General features: G+C 40.2%; 1 long non-coding RNA gene across 2 annotated transcripts in view; it reads left to right on the forward strand.

Annotated features, from left to right (window-relative positions):
• The window catches only part of LOC146989906 (uncharacterized), a 174360-nt gene that overhangs the window by 19393 nt on the left and 133801 nt on the right, over positions 1 to 21166 (forward strand). The window contains exons 2-3 of one of the 2 annotated variants that reach the window (XR_015034648.1): positions 925 to 1039; positions 9548 to 9622. This is a non-coding gene — a long non-coding RNA (uncharacterized LOC146989906). Of the gene's footprint in view, positions 1 to 924; positions 1061 to 9547; positions 9623 to 21166 lie in introns of both variants that reach the window. The other variant, XR_015034649.1, reaches the window with a different exon arrangement.

Genomic DNA, 21166 nt, shown 5'->3' on the forward strand with positions numbered 1-21166 from the left:
ACAGTAAAAAGGCACATTTACATTTTTTCAGACAAGACGATTGTCTTATAAACTATTTGATTTTTTTTTAACAGAACGACTCTATTTACAATGAGCACAAGTTATATTTGATTGATAGGCCTACCAAAACTTTATTATTGTGAACAATTCCTTAGTTTCAGGTGTCCACCTCATTTTATTTAAATGTACAGTAGCTATGTTTAATGCCAGAGACAAATGAAGGAAAGACAAAAAACCTTTAAGTATTTATTTTGGTGTTGTTTAGGCCAGTGCCTTATCCTTATTTTACTCAGCTGTTTGCACTTTATGCTACAGTTAAAGCTGCATATTTCATTAAAAGTTTAATGAACTATCATCTTAATTGTCTTTATTTTTAGTTAGCATATACCTTAAACACTTCAAGCTGAAAGCTAATGATGGTATATAAGAGCAGCTGCATGCTGGTGCGATAAGCTGTATGTTTTACATTCAATTTACGTATGATCCGATTAGTCGACTAATCGAAAAAAATAGTCGGTGACTAGTCGACTATCAAAATAATCGTTTGTGGCAGCCCTAATGGCAACACAAATTTACCTTAAAACACCTTAAACTTTCTGAGCACCACCTCTTCAACTCGCTTTGTGACCTTTAGACATAATGAGCAGTGCTGAAAAAATACAAAATTAGAGGAGAACAGTCTGTCCTTCTAGGTTTCCTACATCTCCACTTTCTATACGTTGTCCTTGCACAGTGCCGATCACCTGTTGGGACCCTGATTATTGTGTTGAAAAAAGAAGCATAGTCAAAGACTGACTGTGCTGAAATATTGTTTGATTTGGTAAGGATGCGGAATGCTGATGCTTTGCTTTGGTGTGTGTCAGATGCTTTACGTGTCTGCACTGACTTTCTTTCTGATCATGATTTCTGTTTCTCCCTACTTAGAGTGTCGCCCTGTGTGCCTCAGATGATCTGGAGAGGCTGCTCCAAAGTGTGAACGTGAGGAGATACCAGCTTGAGAATGAGAAGCACCTTTGTTCTGCGGTTTCCAGGAAAAGCGGTGAGGTTCTCAGGGGGACAGGTATGTGTGGGAAGAGGACCCTTGTCAAGTGCATGGTGCCTCATTAATATGGAGACAGGTGCTCTTTTGATGAGTTCATAAGCAGTTCACCAGCAGCCTGGAAGTAGTGCACTTTACAAGGCTGTTCAAAGATCTTTGACATCTGAGAAGAGCCAGTGAAGCCAATAATCCTACTTTCAGAATGTGAGTCTTTCCTCTGAGATCAATCTCAGATCGAAACATCAAATGGAACTGCTCCTTTTCTCTTTTTAAACCCCCCTCCTCCCCTAACAAAAATCACTTACTAGATGGTATTAGACAAGCTAGCAAAAGTGTCATTACCGCTGGGAAGAGGGGATGGATAGATTTCCGTCAAATTGTAGAATATTTTCCACCAATTTAAGCCTATAGTTAAGAGCACCGCATTATTGATAAGACTGTGCTCTGGGTCCAGCTCTGTGCCCAAGGGCCCAGAGAGAGGCAATCCACAGAAGTGGGCTTTCATGTTCATCTATGTACAAGAACAAAGCGAGGATTAAGTCTGGGCCTTTCATCCACAAAGTGAGAGGAGTATTCTTATTTTTTATTTTTTTACTCACCCCAAGGGAAGGCTGTGTGCTCAATTGGAGCCATTTCTGGAGTGCCATAGCACTGTCGCCTCTGGCACGTCTGATGATCCCCCACACTGTCCTTTGCCTGGTGGAGGCGAGTGTGGGAAAATTTCTGCCACTAATAGGCATAATGGCAGTAAGTTTCAAATCCTGAATACACATATCATAGTTTTTTGTTGGTTTACAATATTTTCTTTTACAAATCCAGCATAGGTAGTATAAGTTGTCTTTCCCATTCAGAAAAAAGCAGTTGTCTTTTCGCACTGACAGGAAATCAGGTAAATTATTTCTAGCCTTTCTTTTAATTTGGACAGATGTTTTATTTTGATGACAGACCGGTCAATCTGTTTGTATTGATGCTGTCATTTCTGGAGGCAAGAGTGGGTCCAAGTTAAATTGTAGATATGTTGGGAATCATGTTTCATTCGTCTTTAAGGTTTATAAGTAGATTACCTTTTGTAATTCGTTTTGTTACACCAGTCAATAAGCGTCCAATGCAAATGTGGTTCATTTGTATTTGAATTGATGTCCTGTCCCCATTAACTTATGCCTCTAATGCATTCTGGTACATTAGTAAATAGACCTGCCGGATTAATCATTAGTTCATTGGGATCATTTGCTTTCCTCGTGCTTAATCGAATCTCTGACATTGGTAATAAGGGCAGACTTCACCTGCCTCCCTGGACATTCAAAAACAAGGAAGAGTAATTTCAGGGGAATGCTGTTGTCTTTTTTGTTTCAGCTGTGCACTGTGTTTTAATTTCAGAAAAATGCTGTCCATCAGACAGCAATAATCTCAAAAAGTGATTAGTAGTTTGCAGTTGTTTCTCATATGTTGCTCATTTGTGATTTCATGAAATGTTAAGGTTTGCTAGTTTAATTGACATTCTGAATTCTACCTGTTAAACTTATTTCAGTGCACCCTGGCTCTCCATTATCTCCCTCTCTCACACTGACCCTGATAATTAATGGCTTTTATGCCTTGAGAATAAAACCTACTTGCACATTATTTATTTAGTTCTAATTAATTGAACTATACCTGAATTGAATTCAACAAGGCTAAGGTTGGTGGGTTTCCTCATACACAGCCTCTGATCCGGTGTAATTGGCTGCTATTTTTCATCTGTTACAGCCTGACATTTTTTAGTATAATATCATTGGATAAAAGCACATGTGTCAGTGTTGAGTTCTGGCTGCTTTAACCTTTGCTGGTCCTTTGTCTGTCGTATCTCAAGGGTTCTACAATAAGAGCATTCACTGTCTTAACATAAACTGTTTGAAGCTATGGACATGTTTTGCTACAATTGAAGAGTGACAACGCATATTTGGCCTGTGGTTTGGTGCTTCTGGGCTTGCAGCGGAGACGTGTCATCACCTCTGGATTCAGCACCAGCAGAGATGATACATGGGGTCATTTTATGTCTTGAAGTCAGTGTTGTGAATTTATAAGGGCGATATATGCCGTGGCTTGTACTGGAATTGCTGAGAATGAGTGTTGTTATGGATTCATTTAACTTAAAGAGGCAGCAGATGAACTTTTTCGACAGTCTATAATGTTTGCAATATTGATCCATTTTTCATGTGGCGTATTTGTATTTAATGCATTGCAATACATGCATAGCGGCTATTTTGAGTTTTGAGGTGTCTCTTGAATAAATAAAAGACCCATTCTGAATGAGGGACATGACTGGGAATACCAATACCACACCTGTATCTTGTAGCACATCCGAACAAAGGAGCCCATTGTAAATGCCCCCTTAACCCATAACCCACCCAATCAGCACTTGTGTGTTCCTTTTTGTTTCTCAACCACCCCTAAAATACATTCATCTCCTTAATGGATTTTTCTTTCTTGTGGATAACATGGTTCAGAATATAGCAACACCAGACCAGGAGGATCATAGATGGAGTCAGGCCACACGGGCCCTTAAAAAGCAAGATTAATAACCCAGCGCAGATGATCTCATAGTTAAGTGTTTTCTGTTGTATTTACACATCCACCCGGGCTGTCAGGCCTCTGCTCGTCTCTGAGAAATGGGACAGACACATCCTGACACTAATGCATCACTGAAAATATTTGAAATGAATAAAGCTCATGCTTTAAGCAACGGAGAGAGAGACATTACAAACACTCCATTTGACATTGACACAATGGCGCCTCTGCTCAATGCAAATACTGTTATTCTCCAACCCCCAACCCCCCCCCCCCCCCCACCACCACCCTCCTTCAGATGGAGGAGTCACAGAGGGGAAAATCTCCTGCACTCAATGCAAACTAATGAGACATATTAATGACATTAGACACTTAATTCAATGCATGTATAATTCATAATAATTGATTACCCTGGTTGGAGGGAGTACCTTTTGTGAGAAAAATGATCCCATTAAACCAGGTTTAATCCAAATCTAAGCTGTCAAAACGCCCACCTCTTATTGCATCTCACAGTGTTAATTGTCATAAGCATTCCAGATTGATTATTCACACATTTGGGAATGAGCTCTCATTCATGATTTTCACTGTCGTAAAATAGGTATGTCACTGGAACACCTTCCCTTAAATTATTCTTTATTTTCACATAGCTAAAGGGGTATATTAGCGAAATGAATTTTCAAGATAAATATTTCCATACGAAGAAATTCCTCTGAAATATCAGCTTAACTCCCCCCTCCTCCCCATTTGTCTCTCTCTTCCCAGCCAAAACTATATGTCACAGGGTTTCTGAAATTCATATTCTTTATTAAAATCCCTTATAACATTGCCAAAGAATACCATAATACAGCCAGTTACTGACATTTCTTATTATGTATATGATAATGTTCAGAGCACTGTGTCAAAGGAAAACTATGTCTATAAACTGTCACAGTCTTTTAATTGGCCACTGAGCAGCACACTAGGGGTACTCTGGCTTTTTTATTACAGTCTTACTATATCTTAAAGTTTTAAAGCTCATCATAATTTTGACTTTTAGAAGGATAAGAATAGGAATTTTACATTATATTCTTATCTGCTGTGAAGCTAAGTTTACATGCATTACATTTTGGGATGCCTCTCTTTTCTACCCTTTCAGCAAAATAGTTTTTCCCACTTGGCCCTGTTATTCTGCTTGCATGCTGTTGGTGAACCATGGGAGAATTTGCTCACTGTAGTCGTCAGCAATGGCCATTAATCTTGCAGATCTACACTATTTTTATGTTATTTGATGAGTCTATCATCAAAGCTTAAACTGCATGGGAACAGGAAATGGAAATGGTATTCACAAAGTAACAGAAGGATAAGAAAATTGACAGCACACATTGCAATGTGACTTATGCATGTCTCCGCCTCATACAATCCAGTCTTTTACAGCCTTAAAAAGGCAGTAATATTTGACTAATACCACATTAACATATGACTCATAATAATACTTTGTGATGTTCAGCAGTTAATGCCATTTTCCCCTGTAAAGAAACCAAAGTATTTTTAATCACTGTATGAATCAGCTTCATTATGAGATTATTTGTTGTCATCAAACAACCCCGAACAGATTGAGCAAGTTTGTTTGACAATTCAGGTTTGAATTAACTATTTATAAGGATTTCCTTTGTTTTTATATGATACTTGATACCGGTCATGAGTTTGTGAGAGCAGGAATTATCCACAAGAATCCACAGCGATAACCTGCTATTACAATCAGAAGAGCAGTTGCTTTAATTTCCCTACATTTTAACATTGGTTAGGCAAGCAATTTATGTGTTTGATATGCAAATAAGCACAATGTTATCATTTTCATTTCAAAGGCCCTGTCATGAATTGTAATGTGAGTCCATAGCTCAGTGGCAAGCATTGTCCTAACGATAAAAAGGTTCTAGGTTTTGAAGGGGAACTATGCAAGTCTGGTCGCTTTTCCACTGTTTTGCTAACCCTCCTTCCGGCCATGTGCATTCGTTTTCAACAAAGCCAACGAGAAAACAATCCACGGAGCGGAACGATTTGTTTAGTCTTATCTGTCATAAACAAGAGATTACGGGTTACGGGTCGCGTTTGTGTTGTGCTGGGACAATGGTTTGGAAGTACCGTTCTTGGAAGGTTGGTTTTCGGGCAAGAAACAGCAGAGAGCTCCATTCTCCCTCGTAATAAGTTACAAGTCATTTATTAAACCATCTCAATTACTCCGAAGCTGTTTAAAGTAAAAATCCTGCATAGATACTATTTTATCTCAGACCTGTGCTTTTCTATGTGGAGTTGACATGTTCTTCTCAAGTTTGTGTTTGCTTTGTTCAGTTTCTCCTGTCTCCTGTCCTGAGTCCCGACTCCCAAAAACATTCATGTCAGCTAAACTGGTCGCTTGAATTGCCCACAGTTGTTTTTGTCTGCTTTGATGTTGTGAGGAAGGGCAGTAGGAAGGCCCAAGGAAGCTAGTCTGTTTTGCAGATTGTAGCTGTCTTCTTCTTCTTTGCTATAGCTGCCATCTTCTACATTCTCCGTGAGGAAAACAGCACCCCTCTAACTAATGTGGGAGCCATGTCACATGTTGATGAGGCCAGGTCGAAGTTAGCATCCCTTGATGTGGAATTATCCAATCAGATGAAGCCATTGCCAAACTGTGATTAGCCAGGTCTCTGCCAAGAGAAGACGGTCAGCCTCTAGCCTTACACTAACCAAATCATAGCATGTTTGTACTGTCATTGACATTACATTGTATGCGCATGAGAAGGAGACAGCGAGAGAGTGCATGTGTGGGTCAATCCAAGTGACGGGTTGTTGCCGGTACAGTGTGAAAGCCCTTAATCTCTATGATACAATTTTGTGTAAAGTTACATTGGGTCTTGGCTCCATCAATTATTTACCTCACATCATGCCACTGGTCAAAGGGAGTTGTATTTCATCTTTAACCTTCATCCCACACTGCTCAAAATGTTACAGTTCCAGTGTCAACGAGAGTGATGTGGATCAAGTTGAGGTATATGAAGGGTTAGAGGTGGAGCAGAGGTGGATGAGTGGGTGGATTGTTGAATTGCAAAAAATGTGACCTCTTTTCAATTTTCCTTCAATAATAAGACAGGTTTTATCTGACTCCCAGGATAGATGACAGAAAATGGATTTCCTAATCAGGCGTGTTTGAGTGAAGGTGCATCGGGCGTTTAGTGCTTATCAGACTGTATTGTTGTGAAATAACTGGTTGCATTCTGACCTCTGCCCACTGTTTTATGAACATGTATTGTTGAAATTACAGGGTATGGAGAAGATCCTGGGGGACGAAAAGCAATAGCTGCTCATCTGTAGACATAAATGCGGCCGTACTCAACCAACACAGTACATATCAAACTCTATAGCGCATTACTTTAGTCAATAGTGGTTTGTACGTTCCCTGACATTGGCAGTCTTTTGTATGAATACAAAATACAATGACCTCATGCAATTCAAATGAATTTATTGTCTTCACATGATAAAGATTTCACAGCAAAGTATTTCTGTCATGAAATCTATGCTGGTGACAGTGATGCCTGTGCTTCAAAGGACTGTTATGGGCCTCTGCAAAGCATTGTTGCATAGCATTCTAACCAAGCAGGGGATTTTGATAAATAAGAATTGAATTTAGTTCCAGCTGTGACATGTTGATTGATCAAAAACCTCATGGCTAAGGCCTCCCTCCTCTCCCATCTTATTTATCCTTTGTCAAATGGTTTCAAAATCAATACTAGCCTTGTACACAACCTTTTCTGCTGCGGGCACTCAGGGAGGGGGATCGAGAGGTGGGAGTGGGGAGAAAAACACCTGCTCTCTTGGTGATTGTTACTAATTTTTCCTGTCAAACATTTGAACACAGAATAATTATTTGCTGTGTGGTTTCAGGGCACAACAGATTATTGTACAATCCATTTAGATAACTTCTGTGAGGGTTTGGAAAATGAAATCGCCTCAAACCACACTAGTCAAGCTGGGAAGGTGATCTATCAGACACTGCAAGGAATAACTCAACTTAAAGATCCCATAGTCTTGGTTGCACCAAATTCCACATGTTCGTATAATGGAAGCAAATCCCTTGTCAAACCGTAGATGAGCCTGAGATGGCGTTCACATGGGACATTTTGAATTTGTCACATTCACTGATGTTGTGTACATGTTTTAGAGGCTTTTGATAAGTTGATGGTGAAGTCTTCCAGTGGTTGATGTCCAACTAATCTGAACACTTCCTTTTTGAAGGAGTGAACTGCTATTATTTTTGTCAATGCATTGCATCTGTCATTAAAGGGACAATGTGAGGTCCATTTGCAACAACATGCCATAGAGGGTTATTGCTCATATTTTTATAGCGTAACGCAAATTTTGCTGTATTAATGTCTGTCCATTGAGCTTTTTTAAAACACAAACACTGTTTACTGATGTACAATAACAAGAAGACTTAAAGCAGAAGTAAGTGGTCCGGTCGTTTTCGCTAATGCTGCGTTCCAGGCAGGCTTTTGAAATCGTAAATTACAGCTTCAAGTCACAACTTACGACTTTGTAGCGTTTCAGGCAACCCACTCGTGTTTTTCCGACCTGTTTTACCGGTGAAAGTCACTATAACGGCCACTCGTAACTTCCGACCGGTGAACTCGTACCAGATCGAACTGGTACCACTTCACGGTCGGAAAAATACGAGTTTCCTTGAACGCACCATAACAGTCCTCGTCCCTACGTCGCCACATTCACGGCGTTCCTTGGCTGCACACACAGCCCTGCATGCCGTTCTCTCTCCTCATTGGATAAAAACTGTAGGATACGATAAATGTTTTCTCTTCGGCTCAGAGCAGAGCAGAGTGACTGACAGACCCGTGTTTCGGTCCAAACACTCTATGTAAGTGATTGCTGTCGGAAGATATAACTATTTAAGACTTATATTAACACAAATATATCACTTACTTCTGCTTTAAAGGAGAGTTCCGACCATTTTTGACCCCTAAATCGTTGTCCTGATGGTCACCCAGTGTTGGGGGGAGCAAAAAACGTGACTAAAATCGATGCAGGCAAACTGGAGTTACACCATGGCTAGACGGCGCTAGTGATAGCGACAACGCTAACCCATGGGGCAATTCTTTCAACCACAACAAACACTCAAAAAACAATCAAATATCTATGGTACATGACTCGAATCCTTACGAGACACCACTGAACTCATATAGTGTACAGGATAAACAGTATAAACAAACACTTTTCCTTGTTGTGATGATTTCTTTACAAAAATAAACGGTCAGAGATATTTTGGACATTACTGTACCACTGCACTTCTCGACCGTTTATTTTTGTAAAGAAATCATCACAACAAGGAAAAAGTGTTTGTTTCTGTGGCGGCGAGAGCAGGCACTCTGCGATCGGATAGTAATGTCTTTCCAGGATGTTTCAGAGTTCGGCTATCTGAGGTGAGTGATTACATGCAAAAAACACAAGGTTTATACTGTTTATACTGTTCACTATATGAGTTCAGTGGTGTCTCGTAAGGATTCGAGTCATGTACCATAGATATTTGATTGTTTTTTGAGTGTTTGTTGTGGTTGAAAGAATTGCCCCCATGGGTTAGCGTTGTCGCTATCCCTAGCGCCGTCTAGCCATGGTGTAACTCCGGTTTGCCTGCATCAATTGTAGTTGCGTTTTTTACTCCCCCCAACACTGGGTGACCATCAAGAAAACGATTTAGGGGTCAAAAATTACTGGAACTCTCCTTTAAAGGTATGAACAGCTTTGCCTATAGCAGTGGCACATACTAGAAAAAATGAAAAAGACACAGTGATATGGGCTGCATTTTACTTTTTGTAAACTACCTGGGGGTGGTTTTTGTTTTGAAAAAAAACCCGTGGCCTAAGGAATTTGTAATGAAAATGAAGTTAAAACAATGGATATGGACAAACAAAACTCACCAGTCTGCCTTTTTTTTAACAGGCTCAGATTACAGACATTTGGGCTGATTTATCCCAGATTTCACCTCAAGGGAAGATCTCACTTCGAACACATCAGGTGAGAGAGAGTGAGTGAAAAGGTTTGTGTGTGTGTTAGATGTTAGAATGTGAGAAGCATTAAGATTTTGCTCCCTCTGGCAATATTCTGTAGCGTTTACTACCTTTATTTTTCTCACTTTTAGAGTGGGCATGTTTGTGATTGCAAAGATGAGAAGAAACGTGGTGACAATTTACAATTGTTAAGAAGTTTTACATATGGTTTGCATGTGTAATTCCATGTGGTGGACTGATTAGTTGGTTTGCAGATGTTGGTCACAGTAGTAGCCACGACTGTCAACTTACATCTCAGAGAGACCAAAAACACACAGTGCAAAGGCACAGTCACACAGTGTGGCAGTGTTGTCTGATGATGCTAGGGTACATCAAACAGCTGCTGCTAGTACTAAACATTTATTAAGCATTCTTTTTTTCTAGAAAATATAGCCATAGTATCTTCAGCGAGTTGAGAGGTCATGAGACCTGTGTTTATAATATATAGGGCCTTTTTCACTTCTGTGGATATATGTGGAGCGGAGAGAGATTTATATCTGAAACTCATCATGTTGCGTGCGTCGTACATCTAAGAGCCTCTTTGACATTGACTGGATGAGGTTCGTGTCTTGTTTTATATTCTTCTTCATTTGTTTATTCTCGTGTCATCTGTGCTGCCATTATGTAAAAACAAAGAAGAGAGCCTCTTTTGTGTAAGTGTCCCTCTGCCAGGCCTGATATGTAACTGACCCTAGTGTTTATAAAAAGACATGGACATTTATGAGCCATTTACAAGACATTTGAATCAAGTGGAATGACTTGTCTCAAATTTTAATGAGTTTATTGAAATTAAAGTTGAGACCACTCCATGATATTACCATTAACCTGTCTGCGGCTGGCTCTACAGCTGTAACCCGAGCACAGATTGTACATTTTCCCATTCACTCCCCCTAGGCTGTGGCTACAGATAGCTGAGGGAGTGTTTATCACTCAGGGGTGACTGTGCCCTCGAGTCAGCCTCTGTACTGAGACAAGAGACACATCATAACATTGTCTGTCAAATGATTTGTGGCGTACTTGGTGTATAAAGGCTTTTACAGGCATTTCTCAATTCATTTTTTGAGCTAATGGAAACTCCTTAAACAGTGGGTTAAAGAAAGTAACAGATGTACTTTGTGTAATGGTTTGTTCAGGTGTACTGGAAACTAGTTACTCAGAGAAACTGATGCAAATTGTAGGTTAACGTTTGGACTCTCTGTGTGACACTTATGGTAGGATGAGTTCTGGGTTCCTTGCTGTAGATATTTAACATAGAGGGAGAGGAGGCTCTAAACCCGGTTATTTGGACAGCTGGGGGACATTTTATTTGCTCTGAAATGTCAGTCGTCTGTAACCATTAGTGAGGAAGCTCCAGGAAGTGGCTCTCTGTATGCTTCACAATTAGTCAGGATAGAGGGCAGGCTGAGCCAAACCTTGTTCCGCCTCGGTCAACTCACGTAATTATTATTGTTTTAGAAATCCATTACAGTCCAGATGATGGAGCTGAAGAGTTTGTTTGAGAAGGGCTGAGTTTTGGTAGGGGTTTGTGCAGCTGCTCTGGCACACTGGCAAAAGACTCTGAGGGGTTAGATACTCTGGGAGTTATTGCTTGTTACATGTTCAACATGGACTGAATATAATTTGGAAATGTTTTCATTTGGAAATGCATAAATTGGTTGAAATTGCTCAGTTCATGAGCTGGAAAACAATGTGTTTTCCTACTGTTAACTTTTTCAGGTTTTGAATGCAAAGGATTCAGCCAGTAGTAGTAACTAAATTCAAGACTTAACCTACATACAGTGACTTTAGCAACTGATACCAGTGAAGATCTCCAGTTTGATGTCTGTATATGAAATAGTCTATAAAAACATTTGTAGCTCCTCAAAATACCATGTAAAAACTCACTGCTGTATATTTTCAAACAAAACATGTCTTTGCAGTTAAAAATAAACTCATGACCAAAGTAGGTTTAGCTAAGAGACTAAAGCCAAGAAGAAATTCTTTGTTCAATTAGTGGAGTTGATTATTCATTTGAAAGCCATTGATTATAGTGGATGCGCTGTCAGCATCCTCATTATTCCCTTTGGAGGATAAGAGTGCTTTGTCAAGATGCACGATGAGTCGATGATGTGTACCTCTTAGCAGTATGACGTCTTCATTCATCATGGAAATTTTGGATCTCTCAATCGCCAGGCCCTCAGCTCTCAATCATAGCTCCCTCAGCTGCTGACAGGCCGCCACTGTAACATGCAGGAGGAGCCACAGATGAGCTCTCCATTAATGAAAAAATAACATATCACACAATACAAATGGGTGCGAAGAAGTGAGAGCACTTCAGAAATGCCCAGATAATTAGACTGTCCGGCAGCAGATTGATGGATGCACTATAATTACCTTTGTGTTATTATTTCAGGGCCAGACAAAAAGGAGAAGCTGGTTTCTCTGCTTTGAGCTGCACTGATTCATTAATCTCATTAATGTGTGGAATTAATATCATTTTATCAGACATTCCAGAGCTGCTGGTGGTGTGTGTGGCTAGAGCCATGATTCAGAGCTGTCAGACAGAGGGGAAGCATCAATCTGACTCAACACACTGCCAGCTCATCTGCCTTCCAGTCACGAGACGGGTGAAAAGTGTACACAACAAATATGAGCCTGTGTTTCCCCCTAGTACTCTTTTGTTTAGTGTTGAAGCTTCTGTATAGTGTCACTTTTCTTTTCATTTTTTTCCACAGAGAGGCATTGTAGGCAGGTGTTGTACTATTTCCTAGGGGATCAATAAATTATCTATTTATCTATCTAGTCATTTTTCTACAAAACAATAATTAACATGTTCAGATTAATTCACCTGACAGGCATAATCGAGGCGTTATAATAGTAAAACCTTTCAAGTAAATATTGTATGTGATATAATTAGGAATTCAGGCTTATGTTGCCTTCCCGTCTTGAAGATTTTTCTTTTCTTCTTTTTTACTTCGATTTTGTCATTCTCAAATTTATTCTGAAAAATTGAGAATGAGGGGTGCTGATAGCTTCTTTGGATGTAATGCCCCAATTATCATCTCAGTCACCTCATTTCTTTTGCACACTCATTTTTGCACAAATTATCTTACCCTAGATCTGAAATGTGTTGCACTTGGAGTAAATCTTGGCATTATTTTGGGGTGTGTTTCTCTAATAAGCAAATGACGGGGGCAATATATCACAAACTGTTCAGGGGAGCAATGGCTCCAAACCAGCAAAAACATTGAAATATTTTTTGGCCATTTGCAGCTGAAACTTGTGAAACATACTGATGAAATTTGCACCTTTGCATATTTCAGTTATCTAGGAACATAATCATACATTTTGGAGTTGTGTTTTCACTCATTGGCTCCACTATGTCCACCAACTAGTTGCCAACTTTGTTTTTTTTCTTCTGAGAATGCAGTGTACAGTGACTTTTTTTAATTTGAAAAAACAAAAACAAAAAAATGAACACCTGCTACGGCAGAAAACAATACTGCGAGAGTAGTGAGAGTGTACTGAAATAGTTAAACAAAGAGCTGAAACTCACAAGAGGTCAGTCAAGTAGAAGAGATGCTAGTGATAGTTCTCAGAAGAGTTGTCATTAAAAGTGACACTTTGCCATTGTTATATTGTTCACACATTGTCATTTGAAGCATTGTTTTTTTAAGCATTATATATGCATACATTTCATGTTTAATTTGCTCAATGTGACCACACAAAAGCTCTGACCTGTCACATTTGTTCACAGGGCCCTTCTGTTGTAACAGTATCATAGAATAGCACGCAAAGCTGTAGACCTCAACAGCATCATATCCTATCACCCTGCAGGTGGTTCAGTTTGTCGATGGGAGGAAATGGCATCTTTACACCCAATTTGAGGTGAAGTGACTCAGAGTTTACATGTAGGATATCCCGTGACCCTGGAGTAATGACTTCCAGACTGCAGGTGGTCCTGCTCTTGTGTGGCAGTGATAGGACTCCATAAACAGACTTAATCACATTCCTCCAGCAGTCTTTGTATCTATCTCTCCCTCCCGCCCTCCCTGCCTCTCTAAGTCTCTCTCTCTCTCTCCTTTTCTCTCTTTCTCTATTCCTCCCCGTCCCATGTCTTTTTCCACTCTCTGCAACAAAGCAGAGTCATTGTGTAAAATGTAAACAGTTTCTCTAATAACACACCCACCTGCACACACACTTAACTTATTTGCTTAAATCCAAATGTCCATTTCTTTGCCGGACATACGTGCAGTTGTCCACTCAAACACGTATACATAATTTTTTTTTTTCCTAAATCTCTCACACAGAGACATGTGCAGTACTGTAAATCTACCCCCTCATGTGTGTGCCATGTGAAGAAAGTTTAGCAGGCTGCCGGGGGGTTGTGGTAATCCTGACCCAGTCTTTCAGAAGGAAATCATGGTAAGCAGCGTGAGCCGTCACAGAAAACAGCTGTTCACGCATCCTTTCTCTTTTTAATGACACTTCTGTGGCATCGCATAGGTCCTCTGGGATTGGAATACAACAGCCACTCCTCTCCAAGTACAAACGCGGTTTGTTTTTAATTGTTTTCAGATTTTTTTTTTCCTTTCCCCCACCCATTGAAGCCTTTTCCAGACCTTAATAACAGAGTGGTTTTGGAGGGCTAAGTCAGAGTCAAAACTCCATTAACAGAAGTGGTTCATCCAGGCCTGTGCTGATTCCAGCAGGCAGCATGTAACCCAAATTGATATGTGCAAAAATCTAGAGCAGGATTCCTGATCACAAATAGCTCTACTGTTTTTCAGGAACACCACACTCCTTAAACTTTGAAATCACAACAGGCCCAAGCCACAATCTGTAAGCGCTGCAAGTGGTCTGTATTTAAATTTTGACTGTAAGTACAGATAACTACTTTAAAACAGGTCAGTTATACAGTTATACAAAATTCCAATGGAGACAAATGGAGATGAAGAAAACTTATGCAATAACCACTTGGAATTCTCTCTGAGTATGGGGCTTTCTAAACTTGTTAACAGAAGTGGCTGCAACAGTGAAATATCAAATATTATTATACTCTTCTGTATATCTGTATATTACAAATGGGAAGCTCACAGTCATTGGCCATATGTACATTTTGCAGCTACAGTAATAGTTCGATTATAAAGCAGGATTAGGCTATTAATAAATTAAATTATTATAGTGTCCCAGGATGTGAACCGTCTTGCTACAGTTCATAGGATTTATCATTTTGATGATCTAAGAACCATCACTTGGCAAAAATGAGGTGGCATGGTTTCCCACTGGGAATTATTTTGCTACAGCGATAGATACATATTTGTCTTATCTACTGGTGTGAAGGCTACACACAAGAAGTCCAAGTTTAGTTCTTGAGGTCTCCTCTATATACAGTGTATACCAAAATACATTTAAAATTTTAAGGGGGTTATAATGAGCTCTGCACCCTGATGCAGAGTACAAGATTAGTTCATTCCTACATAAACAAACAGAGCTCAAGGAGAAAACCAGTCGTCTTTGAGTATTCAAGTCACTCTAAACATTCTTAATTTGACTGGGCCTTAGAACCAAAATGATATCACCATACAGATGTTAAGGAGTGAACAGTAACCCTGGGTCCTGTCCTGTCTGGACAGCAGAGCGTCTTGTCCCAGTTTGGGATTTTGTTGATGTAAGGGAGTTGAGCTGTTGAGGCATACCTTAGAAAGATTATCATTGGTTGGGGGTGGTGTGGGCAGTAAGAACCCATGAAACCTGCCATCCAGGCCCTAATTGGAGGTCATTAATCATGTGAGGCTGTCTTGCAGTGAACAGCCCAGTGTTTCCCTTTGCTGTTTGGCCATCATGTAGTGGTCTTCTGTATGCTCCAAATCATGCTGGGAACAGTTTGGTCATGCTTTCATACAGCAAGACCTGCTAATCATGGAGTTGAACAGTATTATAAGCTGTACTGGTACCATTTCTGACAGCAAACTAGTATTAGTTTTAGTTGCTAGTTGTACAGGTTTGGTTATTTGTACTCGCAATATGAGTCAATTTACTTTGCATGGAGTGAACTGTTGTAATAATAGAAAGCTCAGTGAAGTCTAATGGTGTATATATTTGAAATACATTTATATGATTTTTCTTTTTTGTAATTATCTTTAAGATTATTGTACAGTATAAAAATCATGAGTTATGAAGATTAGGGATTAAATAGACAGACGGATGGCTAAACATAGATTTTGCCTTGTTGGTTATTTGTGGAAAACATGAGAGTTTGATGATGATGCAGCAAGTATGGTGTGCATATCTCAGCAGTTGTAAACAGTACATTCATGTCATCAAAAGAAATGGAGCACTCACATGTGCATTTGTGCCAAGTGCACTGCTGTATTTTGCATTGTGAAAAGGTTTTATACAGTAGCACAAGTTGGTCTTTACAACACTGCTCTCCCACTTTACTAATTTGTCTTTTGTCTTGATATAAAAGTATTCTTACTCACCATTGGGAGTTTTAACTCACTGATATGAATTAGGGGTAGGAGTATATCTGAAAGCTGGAAATCATGACCCCCTTCCAGCAGCTATTGATTCCAGTAGCAGAAAATCCATAGTAGCTGATTTGTGAACCATTACGTTTTGAACCCAAAGCTCATAATGCTCATATTCACAGCTTTACTTTGTGCTGATGAGGATGAGGGTAGGATAAAGAGGCAGGGGGTTAGGGCATTAGATGCTGAGGGGTTAGAGGCAGGCTGTTGGAGAATGAGGGAAAAGCATTGGAGGGATGGAAGATCATTAAACAAATCAATTGAACTCTACCTGGAAGATTGCCCACATATGCAATAAAACAATGAGAGAGGTACACAAGGGGAACAATTCGTTGTTATCATATTTACAAGTCTGTTCTAATTTATCATTTAATTTATTGACCCAATGCAAAACAGTACAGGCAGGAGTTCTTATCGTCCCTCAGCTGCAGTCCCCAATTTATACAGGAAATTAAATGGAGGCAACGCTGTCAGCCCTCAGTTTATACTGTTGCAATCATGTGTAAAAAAAAAAAATGTTATTTTAACATAAAGAAATCTTTTTTTTTTATTTTTTATTTTTATACTATTTTAGAAACATAACTCCTGTGTTTATGTCATTATTGCATTATCACACTTACCTTAGACTGTATTGAGCTACAGTACCAAATAGAAGGTTGTTGACAACAAAAATCAAGCATTTAACTAAAAAGAACTCCACAGGTTTTCTTTATCTTTGTGTTTTCATTTCATTCCACTCCTGTAGAATCTGGAAAATTATGGTTTTGAATAAGCAGTCCTGTTTATACTGTCCTCCAGGCCCAAGTATTCCATAGCTGCATAACTCCTGCCTTGTTCTCTTCACTCTGGTCAGCCAGAGGTCACTTCACTCAGCTGCCTCATTGATGCTTTTTTTTGCTGTCTGTGTTCAATTGCCATCAAACTGTGAAAATGACAACTTTTCATAGGTGCATAACAAGCTTTTAGTTCTCCAGTATCGTCAAGATTTTTCCACCCGGCAGCTCTCATGCAAACTGAACATGACCCAACGACGAAATTCTTAAGTGAAATGAAATGATAATTTGCCATTTCTAAAATAAGGAGCCTCTACGCCCGAGGTGTCAAAAAAGTCATGAGGAGACATTAATCACAGCCCACATCACACATTCTCAGGTACACATATGCCCCTCACTCGACCGTCACCCTAACACCATGTGCATGTACAAACTGTGGCAAGCCTCGAGGGAAACACTAATGTGTTTTTCATACACATTTTGATTTCATCTCAGTGCGAGCCGCAAATGAAAATTCCATCTGACTCACAGAAAGCCATTGAGATCTGCTGGATGTCGTCCATCTGTCCACTGTAATTGAGCAAGTCTCTTGGAGGGGCAGGGGTTGGAGTCCTAACGTGGTCATGCAACAGTTGAGCCATTTACTGCACAGGTACCTTTTTAGAAGGCCATTGCTGTTCTCGAGCCAAGATTATATTGTTAAAGAAAGTATGCTTAACTATGAGGGGCCGTACAAGACATAATTCATTCTGGCATTCTCACACATATATTCTCCATAAACATACGTATTCTCACTCTCACTATATATTCTCACTCTAAGACACATACGTAGTATATTCTCCTTCCACAATCCACATACATATTGTCTGTCTCATTCACATTCATTCTCCTTTCACATACATGTATACTTCTCATACATATATACTTTACTTTTCAACACATGCACACATTTCCACTTTCACGTATACTGCATTTACACTTACTTACACACGTGAGTTCTTTAATTTCACTCGAAGATATTCTAACTCTTACATTGACATACTGTCACGTTACATATCTACAGTATACTCTCATCTTTCTTTGCTTTCACTGATAAGCTCCTCCTTAAACAGGAAGTCACTCTCAAACCAGGAAATATATGTGTAAGACTTGCTCAGCTTACCCTAGCTTTATATTATATGCCATAGCTATGATGATATTCAAGGTTATCCTGTTTTCTTTTTTGGTGCAGTTTCAGTACCAGCGAGGATGACATCAGGGTTTTTTTTTCTTAACAGTGTTACATTGAGCAACTGCAAAGAGAAGCCCCAATTCTTTTGTATGTGACAGGCTGTTATGGAAACCTTCATTATCACCTTCAAACTATAGCTATCTACTGTAGATTCATGGGGGTAGGAAGCAAAAAAAGTGGGTGGGTTCTCCTCTGGAAATGTTTTACTCCAGAAATGTCCAGACGTCCATAAAACTACACAAAAACCTTGAAATATGCCTCCAGACTGCTCGTCCGCTGCAAACCAAGTGTCCTGAAGGGATATAGTCCAGACCTCACCCGAAACAACGTCATTTAGGCAAGTCCGGTCACGTCTACGTGCATCGCGTGAATGCGAGAGCGCGCACCAGGCAAATTCATGTGTGAATTTCATTTTTTGGTGAACTATTCCTTTAAAAATCTGCTTTAGGCTCTGTTGCCTTGAGTGACAGGTGGGTGAGGGTGTCTGCCAAGTCAAAATACACCCCACTTCTTTGCCCTTTTTTGGGTTTGCTTCACTATTATCAAAAGCAACGATAAGCGACTGCCAAGACAACATTATGTATCATGGGTTGTATCCACACTGCTGGAGTCCCCAGCTACAATGGGAAACATCCCTTCAGAAATCTTTAGAAGCAGTCTGATCTGCAGGATATATTTTTCCAGCTCCTTCCAAGATGTGTTGAGTGGCGTCCTAATCAAAAATCAATGTGCCCACTTGAGTAGGCCCACAAGGCTTCTGTAGTGGGTTATGTAATCTGATAATATCAATCATAACTGTGTTAGAGGCAATCCATCTGACTTTCACAGGACTGGGGTCAGTGAGTAGAGGGGAGGCAGGGTGAGGGAGACTTGGCCTCCCATGCCATCAATTACCACTTATTATGGTGGGGCTTACTCTGCCAGAGAGCTGTGTAGCCCCCCTACCATAAATAATATTAACAGGACCAGGCTCATCAATCAATACCAGCACAGTTGTATTGCTCCAGCCTAAATGGCGGCTTCTGTGGCTCTCCAGCCTCGATCAATGACCATGGCTCCTCCAGACGAGCACATAAGGGTAAATCTAGCTCTGTTTGAGCCCTTGGGTCTTCAGCCTGCCTTCTCCTGCTACTCCAGTGTTTTTTGTCCTCCAGCTATGTGACTGCCTGTCTCTGTCTCGCCTCTCATATGTGGAGTAGTGAACTAGGACTACCATCTCAGGCTGCTACTAACTGCTGGTGCTGCAGTCTCTGCCAGGCTCATGCAGGCTGGCTTGTTAACAGTATGAAGCAGACACAGAGGAAGTGTCAGAAAAGTGTCTGAAAGAGTGATTATGTAGAATTAATGAATCACTTAATGATTCCCCTCCCTCCACCCTTTACCTCCTTCCACTTTTCTGTGTGATTTCCTGCTGCAAGGGATGTGGTGTGAAGAAGAGCATTTTAAGCATTTTATCATGGCCAACTGAATCAGGGTGAAGGAGCAGGGCCAGGCTGGTGAAAAGTGATATTTCACTGTTTCTGACACAGCTGTCACAGATAACGCCATGTGATTCCATTTTTGCCACCACAGTTACCTCAAATCCAAATTTATGGGCTGTTTCTTTCACTACAGGCAGGAGGTTGAGATGGTCTGCAGTGGTTCAGGAGGGTGGGGTGGCATTAGGGGCATAATTACGGAAGCGAATAATTAGCGAGTAGAGTGCAAAGCAAGATTAATTAGCCTCATCATCTGCCTGTGACCTTAGCTCTCGCGAATCATTCCCTGCTTGACCAGCTCTTCCATAAGCGAATCATTCACCCAGGGACTGAGCGCTGCGTGCCCAGCAACCAATGAGAGAATAAGTGGCTTAGGCAACCTTTGCCTTGTGACTGTTATTTGGGTGGCTACAGCATTTCAGTGTGAGATATGAAAGCACCGTCTTGTGTGTGGTCCACAGCTGTGAATGACTATTTGTCAGAAACAACTACGTTCAGTTCACTCTGCTAACTGCTAACAGTGACTGACAAAAACCAGTAACAGCCAGAAAGCAGTTATGCATGTCATTGAAAGATTTTTCTTCCGACTGGCTTCCACTGGGACTACAACATTTTGCTGCTCATGGTTTGCCCAGTGCTTGGCATATTGAAGAAGTGACACTTATATTGTCCTCGTTTCAAAGGAGAGTTACAGATATTATATGTAGCCTAGTGGGGTAATGTTAACCATACCCCAGAGGAAGTAGATAGCAAAACATTCTTGTGCCAATACATCTTTTTAGAAAAGTGTTTTAATAGTTGTCCCTCATTCCTCATTCCTGGTCTAGTTTGAACAGATCAACTCAGCCAGGATTTCTGATGTAACTATATCATCATCACTGCCGCTGATTTGGATAAATTAATCTCAAGCTACAGTTAAAAAAAAAGTGAGCTACATAAAAATGAAAGTGTACCACGTCTGTGTTTTGGCCTCAGGCTATACTCCTGAGCCTTGCCCAAAGAAAATCAGCTCAGTCTAACCTCAGCAGTGACTTCGACTGCTGGCCTTACACTGACCTGCAGACTTCAAAGCTTGATCAAGCCTTCCCCAGACAAGAAATTCTGTGGTTCAGGCAATTTGTTAAACAGGAGAGAGGTTTAGTGTGATTTCGGAGTGAAAGGTTGTTCAGTAGTCCTGGCTAACCCAGGGCTCAACCACTCAGGACCAGAGAGAAGCACTGGAGATCCACCACTATGGAAAAAAAAGACACTAATGCTGCTTGGATCAAGAAAACAGGTACTACTTTTTCCCAGGGAAGACAAGTTCAGTACGGCCACACTGTATCAATTTGTGTTCCCTTTTGCAGTTTGTACATATGTTGTCAAAATATTGAATATCAATTTATACCTTTTGAAAAAAGAACAACTTCTTTTAGACGTTGTTTAAATAAAAAAAAGAACTAAGAGGAGAAATACATCTATAATGAAACGTTCCTTCATATTTAGAATAAACCAACTTTTTAAAAAATGACCTGATAA

This window comes from Trachurus japonicus, chromosome 3 (assembly GCF_045865225.1).
Source record: "Trachurus japonicus isolate A0001 chromosome 3, Traja_1.0".
Taxonomy (NCBI): domain Eukaryota; kingdom Metazoa; phylum Chordata; class Actinopteri; order Carangiformes; family Carangidae; genus Trachurus; species Trachurus japonicus.